At 35.0% G+C, this 18191-nt stretch overlaps 1 pseudogene; it reads right to left on the reverse strand.

Annotated features, from left to right (window-relative positions):
• Positions 1-8612: 8612 nt before the first annotated feature.
• Positions 8613-9145, reverse strand: LOC115859382 (large ribosomal subunit protein uL6-like; annotated as a pseudogene).
• Between the last annotated feature and the right edge of the window lie 9046 nt (positions 9146-18191).

The raw sequence follows: 18191 nt of genomic DNA on the forward strand, positions 1-18191 counted from the left end.
TATTTTAGCAAACTCGTTTTGAAATAAACATACACTCCATGACCCATCTAAAATTTGGTCTGGTTCACTTGTTCCCCCACTCTTTTATCTTCTTGGGAAGAAGACTTATACAAAATAACACTTTGGAGCTAATTAAAAATGGCTAGTCATTATTCTGGATGCCTCAACCTTAACTGATACCTTTATTCAATTAGAATTTCTATAAATTTTATCAAATAACATCTTCTGATTTTCCACTGTTAATCTCTCTATATCCCTACAACTGTGAGACTCAACTGCTTCCTCCCTATTTATTGATTGCCTGCAATGTGCAAAGCATCGTGCTACACATCGGATATGACTGGAAAGCCCTTCGTGGAGTCTGGATGAAATTCTAACTTTGATAACTGCTACTTTCCTTCAGTCTGATACCTTAAACTGTCCCGTTGATCATATCACACTAAAGTTTATGCCTTCACATTTCTGATAGAATTTACTTTTTAAAGTCATTAACAGTTGTAAAATTTAAAGTCACGGAATGGTGAATGTAGTAGTTAAATTTTATAGCTAGAATTTCTTTTTTAAAAAAATATGACTGCTTTATGGTGTACAAATTAGTCAAGATGGATTCTGATGTTCTCAGTTTAATGCAGTGGTTCACCGGTAATATAGGATTATTATTTCAGTCACAGTCTGGTTCAAAAATTCATTTCTTTCTGCTATAGCTGTCTCAAACAACTGAAGGAGTCACAACTGGGTTTGGAATATTTGGGAGGATTGGTGTCTAAGCTCCTTACTTGGATAAGTCTTATAAAAGTGTATTGCATTCATATACTGTTCTTAGTGTTGCCACAGATGCCACTCTCTCCAGCATTTTTTGGGTCTCACAACTAAGGCTGAGCCAATTGCCTCTCTGATTAAAGTAGTTTTTGTTTGTTTCTTTCTTTCCCCAACTGCCCTCAGCAGTAGACAGTGTACTTCCTTCTCAGTGTCGTCACATTTTTTAACCAAGGGACTTACAAATGTAGCACTCCAGCTTTGTTCTCACCTCAGCTAATCTCCCATTTCCCATTCACAGTCCCAGTGAAGTTTCCATTTTTTCCAGATCCTCAGGAGCCATGAGGACTCTGAGGGTTCATGCTTACCGGTAAACGCTAGCTCATTATTTTTGTTAATCTAAAAATATCTTTATTTTGCCTTTTTCCTTGAAAGATAATTTCACTTTGTATACATGCCAGAGTGACATATTTTTTTTCAAAGTTCTTGGTGTATTTTTTTCAGCTTTATTGAGATAAAATTGCATACATTTAAAATATACAATGTAATGTTTTGACACATATACACTTTGAGAAATGATTACCACAATTAGGGTAATTAACATATTCATCACCTCACATAGTTACCAATTTTTTCAATGTGTCTGGTGAAAATTCTTAAGGTCTACTGTCCTAGCAAATTTTAAATATACAAACCTACAGTAGATACACAAAAGGTAGCAAAAAGGGAATCAAGGCATACCACTTTGGAAAATCATCTATTCATAAAGGAAGACAGCAAGAAAGGAAGAAAGGAATAAGGGAAATACAAAACAGCCAGGAAGCAATTAACAATATGCCATTAGTAGATCCTTACTTATCAATAATTACTTTAAATGTAAATGGATTAGATTCTCCAATCAAAAGGAATGGCATGGCAGACTGGTTAAAAAAATCTGAGACCCAACTAATGCTGACTGTGAGAGACATTTCAGATTTAAGGACACACATAGGCTTAAAGTGAAGAGGTAGAAAAAAGTTATTCCATGTATATGGAACCCAAAATAGAGCAAGCGTAGCTATACTTATGACAGGCTGACATATATTTTTAATTAGCAAATTGAGAAAATTTCCTGCTTACTTCCTTCCATTGTTAAATTTCTTACTTCCATTGTTCCTTTGAAAAAGTGTGTTGTTAGTATATATGTTATTTCTTTTAAATAATCTCTCTTAAATTTCTGGTGGTCATTAACCTCTTCTCTTTTGGTTTTGTGTTCTGAGATGGTAGTTTGATCTTTCTACTTTTCTCAGGGGGAGGGGTTGCTTTTAACATGCTTAACTGGTAATTCATTGAGCTTTGTTAATATGAGTATCATCGTTATTTAAATTAATTTTTGGATATTCTCATTTATTAGCCCTTAAAATATTGCCTCTTCTATTCTCTCTCTTTTCATCATCTGGAATTCAAGTAAGATATAAAGTCTTATTACCTTAACTATTATTTCTATTAATTTCTTATCCATATCCTCTGTGGCTTTTTCTCTTTGCCTTTAGGAAAAAAACAAAAACAAACACAAAAAAATCTTAGTTTTACTTTTGGTTTACTAATTCTTTGTTTAGTTGTGTTTGTGTTTAATTTATTCTTAAACAATCCAGTTAATTTAAAATTTCAACAATTATGTATTTATTTCTAGAAGGTCTATTTGGTTGTATCTCAAAATATGCTTGATTATTTTTAATAACTCTTCTCTAACTGATAAGAGTTCTACTTTCACTTTGTTTTGATCTCTGAGGATTTCTTTCTTGCCAGTTCAACAATGAATGAAAATGTTTATCTTTAAAAAGATTTTACTTGCACTTTTATTAATTTTTTTTAAGTGAGAAGATTGATCAGATTAGATTGCTTCCATAATGTTGATAAAATAATTTGCAGGGTTAATTTTACAGATTTTTCACTCAATAAATGAGTCTCATTCGGAGACCTTCATAAACTTCCCTGTGTAGAGCTTTCTTAATATGGGACATGGGGACTGGGATAGGGCAGGAGTTCAAAACCAGTTTTATATTTTTGTGACTCTGTGCACATATGCCTGGTATCTTTCAGGTCTTGAGATAATTTATACTTACCCTGGTGGTTTGTTCTACAAGCAGGCTCTTTCCCTCAAGATTGGATAAGATTCAGTAAAATGGAAAAAGGACTCCCTGGTCATCCAGCCACACTGGGGTTCATACTGGGGCTTACCTTTGAAATTTTGTTATAAAATTCCTTTATTCTTGCTCAACAACTGAAATGTTCTGACCCCTGTGACCTGTCTACATGTGTATATCTTTTCAGGTAGAAAACTTAACTTGTTAACTTCAATTTCTTGAAATGTGTTAATGCCTCTGCATTTTGAATAAAGAAGTAGTAAAGGAAAGAAAAGAAGACCAAATATCATACACCATGAGCCTGCATTGGACGTACAAGGTCTCATGCTCTCATTCCCTTTGCTGCTTCCTCTCAGGCCTGGGCTATTTCTACTTGGAGTGGTAAAACCAGACACTAATGTGGACAAAATAATGGACTTAGAACGCTGTGGGTTTTGATCAATTTGGTCCGACTGGACAGCATTAAAAAGAGTTGTCTTGTATCTCACTGGAATTTTACCTTGAGCTTTTAGGCCAGTGTCTCTGAGAAACAACTGGCCTTTGTTTAAACCTGTGTTATCCCAAAGACGTCCAGGGAAATAATTTGGCTGCTCAAGAACAGAATTTGTAGTATCGGGAATCCTGTGAATTCAGCTTCTACTTTTCTGTCTCTGAATAACTAATGCAATACATTTTAAAAGCCATCTCACTGAAAATGTCAAGAGCTCACCTTGGGAAATCAGGGATAATGTCTGGTAATTTGTTTATCATGCTCCTTCCCATAAACATAGCCCCCATCGATTCAACATACCAAGCAGTTTTCCCTAATTTGAAATGAATAGAAAACAGATAATAAAAATTGATCCATCAGGTAAACACAACAGAACCACAGTTAGAGAAAGAAAGAATTATTGTAAAAGTTTGTCTCCCATTTTTAATTCAGTAAATTCCTTTTTCCCTAGGAGACAGCCGTGCTATTACACAGTAAGGCATGTTTTGATAAGGGTTTCATTGCAAAACTGAAGAGAAACAGAAGTCGCAGGAGATAGGATCGCTGGGTGCTGTAGTGGTCAGCCTTGGGGGTATAATAGAATCACCTGGGGAGCTGTTCTAACAAAATACTGTTAGGTAGATCCCATCACCAGAGAACCTGTTTTAGTTTATCTTGGATGCTGATTTGAGACACCCAGAGGCATGAAAGCTCTAACATGCAGATAAGAGTGAGAAAAACTGATTGTGAATTCCTTGATCCTAGCCTCACATTTGGTGTGGAGTAAGTGCTCAATAAGTGTGTAGTGTGAGCAAAATGAGTAACAGTGAAATTTGTTAACAGACTGACAAATGCTGACTATGGGGCAGAGTGCAAGCATAAAGCCCCTAGGGAGCTGCATACACAAGAAGAGTTATAGCTTTTCACAGGCTCTTTTCTAGGGTAATCGTGAGAAATACTGGGGACAGTGCTGCAGATGGGAGAAAGCATTCCACTCGATGTCCCGATGGAAGGGATAAGAAGAACTAACCCATGGGGGGGATGGGCAGCAATCTCTTTTGCCCACAGGGCACAGGTGAAGACCTACTGTAGCTAGGAAAAAGAGAAAGGGGGGAACCATTACAGATCCCCTACATATAAGAGTTACTTCACTGGGGGAGGGTTCAGATCACGGAGACCAGTCCTGAGATCAAGAAACACAATGGCTACAGAGGACAGAGGAGCCCCGAGAAAAGTCCTTCCCTATAAGCAGGCTAGCAACTGAGGAGTAACAAGCACCAACAGTCTACTGCTGAGACAGAAACAACTGCATAGAGACAGACCCATTTTGAGGTGCCAGCACACAGAGGACTACAGCAGGGGAAGGTCATTAAAAAAAAATTCTTCAGCAAACTAACCACAACCCCAAGGACAAGATAACAGTGGGGGAATTTGAAACAACAATGAAACCTACACAATTCAATTCTTGGATAGGTTAAGTCAACACACCCCACTCACATACTAGCAGAATATGCATACACATTTCTAGTCATAAATACAAAGTAGAAATTTCACACTCAAATATGATCTAACTGTTAAAACAATGACGGAGATTTTTAAATATTTTTAAAATTTAAACATTTAAAAATAACTTGATTAATATGTTAAAGGCTCTAGTAGAAAAGGTGTCCAGCATGCAAGAGCAGTTGGGGAACTGCAGAGAGAAATAGAAACTTTAAGAAAGAATCAAACGGAAATGCTAGAAGAATGGTAGCAGAGATTAAAAAAATGCTTTTGATGGGCTGATCAGTAGACTTGACACAGATGAAGAAAGAATCAGCGGTGATAGGTAGATAGAAATTACCCAAATTAAAGCACAAAGAGAAAAATAGAGTAAGTAAATAAATATATAAATAAAATCTTAATATAGTATATATAATATATATAAATATGCAAGCAAACAAGATCACAGTCTCTAAGAACTGTGGAAACATTTCAAACAATTTAACATACTTGTCAATGCAATCCTAGAAGCAGAAGAGAGCATATAGTATAAAAAAAGGTTTGAGGACATTGTGTTGAAATATTTCTAAAAATAATGCATGAAAGCAAACCACGGATCCAGGAAGCTAAGTCAATTAAAGAGGATAAATATCAACCAACAAACAAATGTATACACATCATATGCACATTATTACATTATTGCATATTAAAGATAAAGAAAAAACCATGAAGGCAGCTTGAGAATAAAAAACATATTGCATAAAAAGGAAATACTGTTTAAGTCATAAGATAATGGATTAACAGCTCCAAAATGCTGAAACAACAATAAAACTACTGCCAATACTGAATTCTATGTATAGTGAAAGTATTTCTCACCAAAAATGTTGAAAGGCTTTTCAGACAGACTAAAGCTGAGAGAAATCACTACCAAGCTATCTGTACTACAAAAATGTTACAAGAAGGTCCTTAGGCAGAAGCAACAAACAGAAATGTGAACCTTTAAAAAGAAATGATGATCAAGAGAAATGATTAAAATAAAGGTAAATATAAAATGTTTTTCTATTTTTTAATCTCTCTAAATGAAAAATGAATGTTTAAAGCAATAATAGTACTGATGTGTTGCAGAGAATATATAAAAAGTAAAGTCTATAACAGGGATAGCACAAAAAACAGAGGGAAAAATTGGGAATATATGATTTATATGTTACATGTGAAGTGTAATATCCATTTCAATCTACACTTTGATAAATTACAGAAATATATTGTTAATCCTAGATAAAGGGAACATAAAGGTAGTCAAGAAAAATCCATAAAAAGGAGAAAAAAAGGACAAAAAATTGGATAAACAGTATATAGCTATATGTCAAATTTTAATACCAACTATTTTAAAAATTGCATTGAAATTGCATTGAGAGTAAATGATCTATTCACATTAGACTGTATAAGAAAATAGGTCCTGGCTATATTCTGTCTACAAGAATCACACTTAAAATAATGTTACATACATTGGTTGAAAATAAAATTATTGAAAATATACATCATGCAACACTAAGCAAGAGAAAGCTTTAGTGACGATAGTGAATCAGGAAAGGTAGACTCTAATCAGGAACACTACAGGGGGAAAAGTCTGTACACCTACAAAGAAAATCTCAGGTCCAGATAGCTTCTCTGATGAATACTCTCAAATGTTTAAGCAAGAAATAATACCCATTGTTAACAAAAATTTTCAACAGAAGAACACTTTCCAACTAACTTAATGAGCCCAGTATTATCCTGAAACCAGACAAAGACAGAGACACATCTTTTCTCAGAAAACTCATCATAGGAAAAGGAAAAAACAAAATTCACATGAAGATTGAAAAGAAATAAAACTACCTCTGTTCTCAGACTACATGATTGTCCACATAGAAAATCTCAAATAATCTATTAAAATATTACTAAATCTAATAAATAAATTTAGGATTTTCATAGAATACAAAGTCAATATGCAACATCTATTGTGTTGCTAGAAACTAGAAATAGACTATTATAATAGAAAATTTAAAAAAAGAAAGAACATTTATAATAACATCAAGAACAAAAAATATTATACATCTAATAAAATATATATGTGTAGAGATTATATGGTAAAAACTGCAGGACAATTTTGAAAGCAATATAAGAAACCTACACTAGATCAATGGGGCACCATTCTTTAAAAACAAAACCCAAAAACCAAAAAATAAAACCCTTCCTTCTACTTCATTCTCTATACCAAAAATTTTCTTGAATTTTATCACTAGGAAATTCTGGTAGGCATCAAAATGATATATAATTTAAAATAATTTAAAGGATTCCATCAATACTAGTGTTGGAGTCCACCCACAGAAGGCTTTAAAAATCCTTCTTATCATTTTTCTTCTGAATATGCCTTACAGAAGACACCTGCCTATATGTCTGACAATGCAATCTCCACATTCAAAGCAAATTGGCACCCATTTGAAAAAAAGGTTGCTAAAATGAGTTTTCCCCTCTAACAACTGATCAGTTTATTTTAGACAAAAATAAGTGTAAATCAAGCTATGCTCATATATTTCAAAACTTGTGTACAAAAAATAATCAGAACATGCATTGCTATATCTACTGCCACTGTAACTCCATTTCTTACACTCTGAAATGTAGCTTCTATGAAGGAATAAATGTTTAATTCATAGTTAAATGAACATTAATTATCCAACAGACTGAAAAGTCGTGGTTCCTACAGTGCTTGTATTTGTTCAATTTTATAAGTTACATAAAAGTCTTATTCCCTGAAAAAGATTCTTGTAATTTTTACACACTCTCAGTATATTTATTTAAATGTTTAACCTATTTATATGCGTTAACTCCTGTTACACAAATGTTGTTGTTTTAATTTTTCCCATAACATCACTACTCTTTTCTATTATTTTTCTCTTTTCTGTTGCTGTGGCCTAGTTTACAGCTCTTCATTACTTTTTTCTACGCATACTTACGATCAATTGAATCTTTAATATCAATCTATATTTTTCAAACTACCTATTTCTCTTTAGTTTTTCTGTAAACATATATCCCAGCTGATCTCATTGAGAATATTTACATATTTAATTGACATGTTTGACACACTTTAGATTGTCAAATTTACTGTGATGTTATTCAGTTTAATTTTTCATAGCAGTTATGCTCTCACCTTTCTAGTGGTTTCTTCTATTAGGTCATTCTGTTTTATGAGTATCAATTATCATTTTGGTAAAGTGTACACTTGTGATGCTCTAAAACTCAGGCCCTGGCTCTTTCCTGATGTGGCAAAAGGAGGTACTCAAGGATCTAGGCTGGATGGAGTTCCCCATCTCAGTAGGCTCCCCCTCCCACATACCAGGAGACTTTGCCTCAGAGAAGTTTCTTTCATTTCTGACAGAGCATGTCTCCAAGACAGTAGGGATACTTCACAAATTCTCAAATATTTAATAGGCTCCTCATATATTTGCTTCCAAATAGTTCCATGTGCTGCATCTTGTTTTCTGCCATTTCTAGATTGTTTAACAGTGTCCAGAATCTTTTATGTGTTCAATAATATTTGACGATTAGATGAAAGAACAAGCAAATACATGTTTTAAATGAAATAATTAATAACTCATTCTTGATAAATGGTACTGTAACAAGCATCGATTCCTTTTTTGTTCTTTTAATGCAGGGCTTTGTTGCATCTTTAAAATATCACAAATAGATCTTAAGAATCATCTGGCTTCTTGTTTTTTCCATAGCTGGACAATTCTTAGATATTATTCATCAGCCTGTTGAACTGTTCCTTTTCCAGAATTATAGACACAATCCAAATTTTTTTTTAACTATTGTGTTTTGCTGAATCAAAGTATCTGAGTATGACACATTTTCAATGTGTTTCCTTCAAGAATGAACTCATCTTTTGGGGTTTGAGATACTGAACAACAGATGATTGGTGTCATCCAAACGTTGTGGATATATTTTTTACCCAATAAATTTCAGATGTGAACAAGAGACCCATCCTCCAGAATAAAAACATTGATGGGAAGTGAGCATATGTAGACCTCAGCTTGTAAAGGAAGCCCAGTGCAATATCCCTGTACATGTCTACGGAGGGTCAAAACCATAGCCAGTTCCTTTCTACTTCCCCATCATTTGTCAACCTGGAATCTATTTTTCTTTCCAAGGAGACTTTTTTATGTTGATGTGATTGAAGTCCTCTGGGGTCCTTCATAATTACTGTGTGTCTCTTCTGAGCGATGTCGACATTCTCTGGAATGTCAATAATCTGATTGCTGAGAACGGTTTTCATTCTTGCAGGAAGCGGATTTCTCTTAGCATTCACCTGTTACGTACAAGTGACTGATAGATTTAAATTTTGGTGGCCCTGCCTATAATCACACCCTTTAATTAGCACTTGTTTGCTGCAAAATGCAAAACAAATAGGAGTGTTGGTGTTGACCTCTCAAAGACAGTATAGGATCCGAACCAACATACATCTCACTATTATAGAAGGGGTGACGTGAGTTATATGAGTTAGCTGAGATAATAATTCAAATTCATTCCAGAAGTTGTTTGGTACACCTTAAGGACTGATGTCTTACACAGTTGCTTAGCTGGCTGTTTCTTACATAAGCTTTGATAGTGACTAGAAAGTAAGTAAGGTATTAATGTGTGGTTAAGCCATAGGTAGCCATGATACAATGTGAAGAGTAGTAAAATAAATGCTCCAAGTGGCATGAAAGCACAGTGGAGGAATATGTTAGTTTGGAATAGATTTTTATAATACACAGCTCTGTGAAATCTTTCTTTTAGTGAATAATATGCTTTTAAAGAATCTCCCCACCTGTCCCCCCACCTCCTCCCACTCACTTTGTTCTGCCAGGTCCTCCTTCTCGGCTACTGAATTAACATTATATCTTTACTACACACACACACACACACACACACACACACACAGATGCTTATCTTGTTTCTTCTTATAAGAGCTAAGGTTTTGTCAGTTCAAGTTAGACAGTAAAAGCCTAAAATGCTTTTCTTAAATATATCTATTGTTGTTTGCTTCTGAATGTAAATTAGGTATTGAGTATTACTTCTTCATTTAAATGTGATTAACTTAAAAATAAAGTTAAAATAAAGGGTTAAAAATAAACCCTTTCCTGATCTGATGACATATTTATGCCACAACCTTTTATTTCTCAAGAAATAAAAAGGTGCAGAGGAACCAAGATGGCGGAGTAGAAGGACGTGCTCTAATACCCTCTTGTGAGAACACCAGAATCACAACTAGCTGCTGGACAAACATCGACAGGAAGACACTGGAACTCACCAAAAAAGATACCCCACATCCAAAGACAAAGGAGAAGCCACAATGAGACAGCAGGAGGGGCGCAATCACAGTGAAATCAAATCCCATAACCGGTGGGTGGGTGACTCACAGACTGGAGAAGACTTATACCACAGAAGTCCACCCACTGGAGTGAAGGTTCTGAGCCCCACGTCAGGCTTCCCAACCTGCGAGTCCGCCAACGGGAGGAGGAATTCCTAGAAAATCAGACTTTGAAGCCTAGTGGGAATTCACTGCAGGACTTTGACAGGACTGGGGGAAACACAGACTCCACTCTTGGAGGTCACACACAAAGTAGTGTGCGCATCGGGACCCAGGGGAAGGAGCAGTGACCCCAGGGAAGACTGAACCAGACCCACCTGCTAGTGCTGGAGGGTCTCCTGCAGAGTCGGGGGTGGCTGTGGCTCACTGTGGGGACAAGGACACTGGCAGCAGAAGTTCTGGGAAGTACTCCTTGGCGTGAGCCCTCCCAGAGTCTGTCAATAGCACCACCAAACAGCCCACGTGGGTTCCAGTGTTGGGTTGCCTCAGGCCAAACAATCAACAGGGAGGGAAACCAGCCCCACCCATCAACAGTCAAGCAGATTAAAGTTTTACTAAGCTCTGCTCACCAGAAAAATAGTCAGCTCTACCCACCACCAGTCCCTCCCATCAAGCCTCTTAGAAAGCCTCATCCACCAGAGGGCAGACAACAGAAGCAAGAAGAACTACAATCCTGCAGCCTGTGGAACAAAAACCACATTCGGAGAAAGGTAGACAAGATGAAAAGGCAGAGGGCTAAGTACCAGATGAAGGAACAAGATAAAACCCCAGAAAAACAACTAAATGAAGTGGAGATAGGCAACCTTCCAGAAAAAGAGTTCAGAATAATGATAGTGAAGATGATCCAGGACCTCAGAAAAAGAATGGAGGCAAAGATCGAGAAGATGTAACAAAAGTTTAACAAAGACATAGAAGAATTAAAGAAGAAACAAACAGAGATGAATAATACAATAACTGAAATGAAAACTACACTACAATCAATAGAAGAATAACTGAGACAGAAGAGCAGATAAGTGACCTGGAAGACAGAATGGTGGAATTCACTGCTGCAGAACAGACTAAAGAAAAAGAATGAAAAGAAACGAAGACAGGCTAAGAGACCTCTGGGGCAACATTAAATGCAACAACATTTGCATAATAGGGATCCCAGAAGGAGAAGAGAGAGAGAAGGGACCAGAGAAAATATTTGAAGAGATTATAGTTGAAAACTTCCCTAACATGAGAAAGGAAATAGCCACCCAAGTCCAGGAAGTGCAGCGAGTCCCATACAGGATAAACCCAAGGAGAAACACACCACGACACATAGTAATCAAATTGGCAAAAATTAAAGACAAAGAAAAATTATTATGAAATTATTATGAAAGCAGCAAGGGAAAAATGACAAATAACATACAAGGGAACTCCCATAAGGTTAACAGCTGATTTCTCAGCAGAAACTCTACAAGCCAGAAGGGAGTGGCATGATATACTTAACGTGATGAAAGGGAAGAACCTACAACCAAGATTACACTACCCAGCAAGGATCTCATTCAGATTCTATGGAGAAATCAAAAGCTTTACAGAGAAGCAAAAGCTAAGAGAATTCAGCACCACCAAACCAGCTCTACAACAAATGCTAAAGGAACTTCTCTAAGTGGGAAACACAAGAGAAGAAAAGGATCTACAAAAACAAACCCAAAACAATTAAGAAAACGGTCATAGGAACATACATATTGATAATCACCTTAAACGTGAATGGATTAAATGCTCCAACCAAAAGTCACAGGTTTGCTGAATGGACACCAAAACAAGACCCATCTATATGCTGTCTACGAGAGACCCACTTGAGACCTAGGGACACATACAGACTGAAAGTGAGGGGATGGAAAAAGATATTCCATGCAAATGGAAATCAAGAGAAAGCTGGAGTAGCTATACACATATCAGATAAAATAGACTTTAAAATAAACAGTGTTACAAGAGACAAGGAAGGACACTATATAATGATCAAGGGATCAATCCAAAAGAAGATATAACAATTGTAAACATTCATGACCCAACATAGGAGCACCTCAATACATAAGGCAGGTGCTAACAGCTATAAAAGAGGAAATCGACAGTAACACAGTAATAGTGGGGGACTTTAACACCTCACTCACACCAATGGACAGAACATCCAGACAGAAAATTAATAAGGAAATACAAGCTTTAAATGACACAATAGACCAGATAGATTTAATTGATATCTATAGGACATTCCATCCAAAAACAGCAGATTACACTTTCTTCTCAAGTGCGCACGGAACATCCTCCAGGATAGATCACATCTTGGGTTACAAATCAAGCCTCAGTAAATTTAAGAAAATTGAAATCATAGCAAGCATCTTTTCTAACCACAATGCTATGAGATTAGAAATGAATTACAAGGGAAAAAACGTAAAAAACACAAACACATGGAGGCTAAACGCTATGCTATTAAATAACCAAGAGATCACTGAAGAAATCAAAGAGGAAATCAGAAAATACCTCGAGACAAATGACAATGAAAACACGACAATCCAAAACCTATGGGATGCAGCAAAAGCAGTTCTTTTATAGCTATACAAGCCTACCTCAAGAAACAAGAAAAATCTCAAAGAAAAATATAACCTCACACCTAAAGGAACTAGAGAAAGAAGAACAAACAAAACCCAAAGTTAGCAGAAGGAAACAAATCATAAAGATCAGAGCAGAAATAAATGAAACAGAAACAAAGAAAACAATAGCAAAGATCAATAAAACTAAAAGCTGGTTCTTTGAGAAGATAAACAAAATTGATAAACCATCAGCTAGACTCATCAAGAAAAAAGAGGGACAGGACTCAAATCAATAAAATTAGAAATGAAAAAGGAGAAGTTACAACAGACACTGCAGAAATACAAAGCATCCTAAGGGACTACTAACAGCAACTCTATGCCAATAAAATGGACAACCTGGAAGAAATGGACAAATTCTTAGAAAGGTATAACCTTCCAAGACTGAACCAGGAAGAAATAGAAAATATGAACAGACCAATCACAAGTAATGAAATTGAAACTGTGATTAAAAATCTTCCAACAAACAAAAGTCCAGGACCAGATGGCTTCACAGGTGAATTCTATCAAACATTTAGAGAATAGCTAACACCCATCCTTCTCAAACTCTTCCAAAAAAATTGCAGAGGAAGGAACACTGATACCAAAATCAGACAAAGATATTACAAAAGAAGAAAATTACAGAGCAATATCACTGATGAATATAGATGCAAAAATCCTCAACAAAATACTAGGAAACACAAATCAACAACATATTAAAAGGATCATACACAATGATCAAGTGGGATTTATCCCAGGGATGCAAGGATTCTTCAATATATGCAAATCAATCAATGTGATACACTATTTTAACAAAATGAAGAATAAAAACCATATGATCATCTCAATAGATGCAGAAAAAGCTTCTGACAAAATTCAACACTCATTTATGATAAAAACTCTCCAGAAAGGGGGCATAGAGGGAACCTACCTCAACATAATAAAGGCCATATACGACAAACCCACAGTAAACTTCATTCTTAATGGTGAAAAACTGAAAGCATTTCCTCTAAGATCAGGAATGAGACAAGGATGCCCACTGACACCACTATTATTCAACATAGTTTTGGAAGTCCTAGCCATGGCAATCAGAAAAGAAAAAGAAATAAAAGGAATACAAATTGTAAAAGAAGAAGTAAAACAGTCACTGTTTGCAGATGACATGATACTATACATAGAGCATCCTAAAAATGTCACCCGAAAACTACTAGAGCTAATCAATGAATTTGGTAACATTGCAGGATACAAAATTAATGCACAGAAATCTCTTGCATTCCTTTACAATAATGATGAAAAATGTGAAAGAGAAATTATGGTAACACTCCCATTTACCATTGCAACAAAAAGAATCAAACACCTAGGAATAAACCTACCTAGGGAGACCAAAGATCTGTATGCACAAAACTATAAGACACTGATGAAAGAAACTAAAGATGATACCAATAGATGGAGAGATATATCATGTTCTTGCATTGGAAGAATCAATATTGTGAAAATGACTATACTACCCAAAGCAATCTACAGATTCAGTGCAATCCCTATCTATTTACCAATGACATTTTTTTATGGAACTAGAACAAAAAATCTTAAAATTTATATGGAGACAAAAAAGACCCTGAATACCCAAAGCAGTCTTGAGGGAAAAAAAAAGGAGCTGGAGGAATCAGACTCCCTGACTTCAGACTATACTACAAAGCTACAGTAATCAAGACAATATGGTACTGGCACAAAAACAGAATAGAACAAAGGAACAAGACAGAAAGTCCAGAGGGAAACCCACACACCTATGGTCAACTAATCTATGACAAAGGAGGCAAGGATATACAATGGAGAAAAGACAGTTTGTTCAATAAGTGGTGCTGGGAAAACTGGACAGCTACATGTAAAAGAATGAAATTAGAACACTCCCTAACACCATACACAAAAAGAAACCCCAAATGGATTCGAGATCTAAATGTAAGACTGGACACTATAAAACTCTTAGAGGAAAACATAGGCAGAATACTCTTTGACATAAATCACAGCAAGATCTTTTTTGATCCACCTCCTAGAGTAACGGAAATAAAAACATAAATAAACTAATGGGACCTAATGAAACTTAAAAGCTTTTGCACAGGAAAGGAAACCATAAACAAGATGAAAAGACAACCCTCAGAATTGGAGAAAATATTTGCAAACAAATCAACGGACAAAGGATTAATCTCCCAAATATATAAACAGCCCATGCAGCTCAATACTAAAAAAACAAACAACCCAATCCAAAAGTGGGCAGAAGACCTAAATAGACATTTCTCCAAAGAAGACATACAGATGGCCAAGAAGCACATGAAAAGCTGCTCAACATCACGAATTATTAGAGAAACGCAAATCAAAACTACAATGATGTTATCACCTCACACCCGTTAGAATGGGCATCATCAGAAAATCTACAAACAACAAATGCTGGAGAGGGTGTGGAGAAAAGGGAACCCTCTTGCACTGTTGATGGGAATGTAAGTTGATACAGCCACTATGGAGAACAGTATGGAGGTTCCTTAAAAAACTAAAAATAGAATTACCATATGATCCAGCAATCCCACTACTGGGCATATACCCAGAGAAAACCTTAATTCAAAAAGAGTCATGTACCACAATGTTCATTGCAGCACTATTTACAATAGCCAGGTCATGGAAGCAACCTAAATGTTCATCGACAGACGAATGGATAAAGAATATGTGGTACATATATACAATGGAATATTACTCAGCCATATAAAGAACGAAATTGAGTCATTTGTTGAGATGTGGATGGATCTAGAGACTGTCATACAGAGTGAAGTAAGTCAGAAAGAGAAAAACAAATATCGTATATTAACGCATGTATGTGGAACCTAGAAAAATGGTACAGATGAACCAGTTTGCAGGGCAGAAGTTGAGACACAGATGTAGAGAACAAACGTATGGACACCAAGGGGAGGAAACCGCAGTGGGGTGGGGATGGTGGTGTGCTGAATTGGGCAACTGGGATTGACATGTATACACTAATGTGTATAAAATTGATGACTAATAGGAACCTGCAGTACAAAAAAACAAACAAAAAAAAACAACTAATACTAAACTTTCTTTGGGTTATTTGCATGGAAATATGTTAACATAAATTTTTCAGACATTACATGAAATTTCTAAAAATCTTATATGTTCTGGTATAATGTTATAAGTCATAATTCTAGTTATTACTTTAAAGTGTATATCTCAGAAATAACTAAATTTCCTTGTCAATTGCATTATTATGAACTTTCATCAAATCTTTAACCATGGTCATTTTTAAGTCTTTTGTAATTTACAGACAGTTCCGGGTACACTCTGATGCTTTTGCAAAAATGTTCCTATAAAAGGTTTTCATCTTCAAGGAATTCATGGAAAAGACTCTCAAAAGTACAGATTTCTGGTAACTGACTATACTGCTGAACTGAATAAATAAGCATTTCCAGAACTCTAATGGAAAACTAATGAATCCATAAAAGTGTTTACAAAAGATCAAGATGAAAAAATATTTAATTACATGGGACTGTGTGAACTGATGAAGATGATTATAATTTTTGTGACTTTCTGTTCGAATAAAAAAAAATCCCACAAGAAAAAAGAAATAAAAAAAAAACCTTTGTTGTACTGACAACATACATTTTAGTGTAGGCTGACAAAAAACATGCAAGCCCAAATAATCACATTAAAGCCATCTTGTATCAGAAGAAATGTGCATTAATTTTTGGAAATAATTTCTCATGTAACTCTAATTCCTAAAGAATTTTTGGAAAATATGTTAAATTATAAGTGCTTGTTAAAGATGTTACTTTATGTCTCAGAATATTCTGGTGTTGACAGTTTTAAGAAAATCATTTTTCCAGGCTTAGTAGAAATACGTAAGTAGTCAAATAGGCCATGATATATCATGTATCACTGGGGAGAAAGAAGAAAAATTATCAAAGTTTAGAATTCCTCAAGTCTGGTAGAAATGAAGCTACTAACTGTGACAAGTCTCTGCCTTTTCTGCTGCTCAGAATATAGCTGAGAATTGGGAATTATGCTTGGTAATAAGCTCTTAAGCACATCTGTAGTGTGGATAAAAGTTCTTACTTGGAAAAGTGATGTTCATTCAACTAGAGCTGATTTTAAACGGATAGAATATAGGCCAGCAGATTTCTGTGACATACTCATAACCTTTCTGTAAATGTGCTGCCTTTATTTTTTATATCAAATGAATATAGGGGTTTCAAAAGGTATTATTCATAAATAGGATATAGTTCCTCAAAGGGGAAAAAAACTAGCCCATAACATACTGACCCTTGGGAAATAAAACACCAAATCATTTCTCCTTTGGAAGAAGTTCTCCTTTGGAACTCCAAAGGAAGCCTATATCTTTTCATCAGTCACTTTTTCAAAGGAAGAAATCACTTGAGTTTCACCATCTATCTGTACGTATTAGGTTGTCAATTTGGTTTGAGTTTTCATCAGAGTTGGGTTAACAGCTGGAAGGAAGAGTTGTCTAATCCAAACATTCACCAGGGGGTCATGAGAAAAATCTGTTACATGTGACATAGGACAATGGTTCTTGTTCAAGAAGAGACTTTGAACATTTGTAACGGAAAGGCTACTTTTTGTAAAAATTGTTCAGATAATTCTCACAAATGTAGAATTGAAAATTCTATTTAATTGAAAAAGAAGTCTAATTTAGTAAAGGAGAAATCTTTTCTATATCTATTCATATTATTAATTAAGGAAGTTTTGTAAATTAAGTAATTACTACAAGGCCCCAAAGGAAAATATAGTAAGAATCCAAAAACTATCAATGCTAGAATCTAATGCAAAATAATAATTCTACATAATAAAATACACATATTATTCCTAGGTTTGTTAGAGCGAATGACAGAAAAAGGGTTTGAGGATTACTATGTCACAAGTGACATATATCTTTAAAAGAAAGAGTTGAACTGAATATGATAAAATATTAATGTTTACTAATTTGGCAGATGGCAATACAAAGGTCTACTACAATTCATTTCTGGGTTTTTCTATATGTTTTAATATTTAATAATATTTAATATTTTTTAGTTTTCTTTAGTAAAAAATAATGACAATTTTGTAAGAGAAAGCAGGACTTTATTAATGATGTCATGAAAAATAATTTTGACAAAACCATAATATTTGTGTGGTTCAATGTAGATCAGAAATTATTTCCTGTTAGTTTGACTTTCTCATAAAAACCTAATAAAATACTGCACCATCACGAAGAAGAAAAAAAAAAAAAAGCATATCCAGTTTAGAGTTAGAACAAGAAACTGCCTATGTGAAGAGTAATCAGAAAAAAAAAAAGTATATCTGTTTCATTGATTTTTCAAGGA

Source organism: Globicephala melas, chromosome 13 (assembly GCF_963455315.2).
Source record: "Globicephala melas chromosome 13, mGloMel1.2, whole genome shotgun sequence".
In the NCBI taxonomy this organism is placed as follows: Eukaryota; Metazoa; Chordata; class Mammalia; order Artiodactyla; family Delphinidae; genus Globicephala; species Globicephala melas.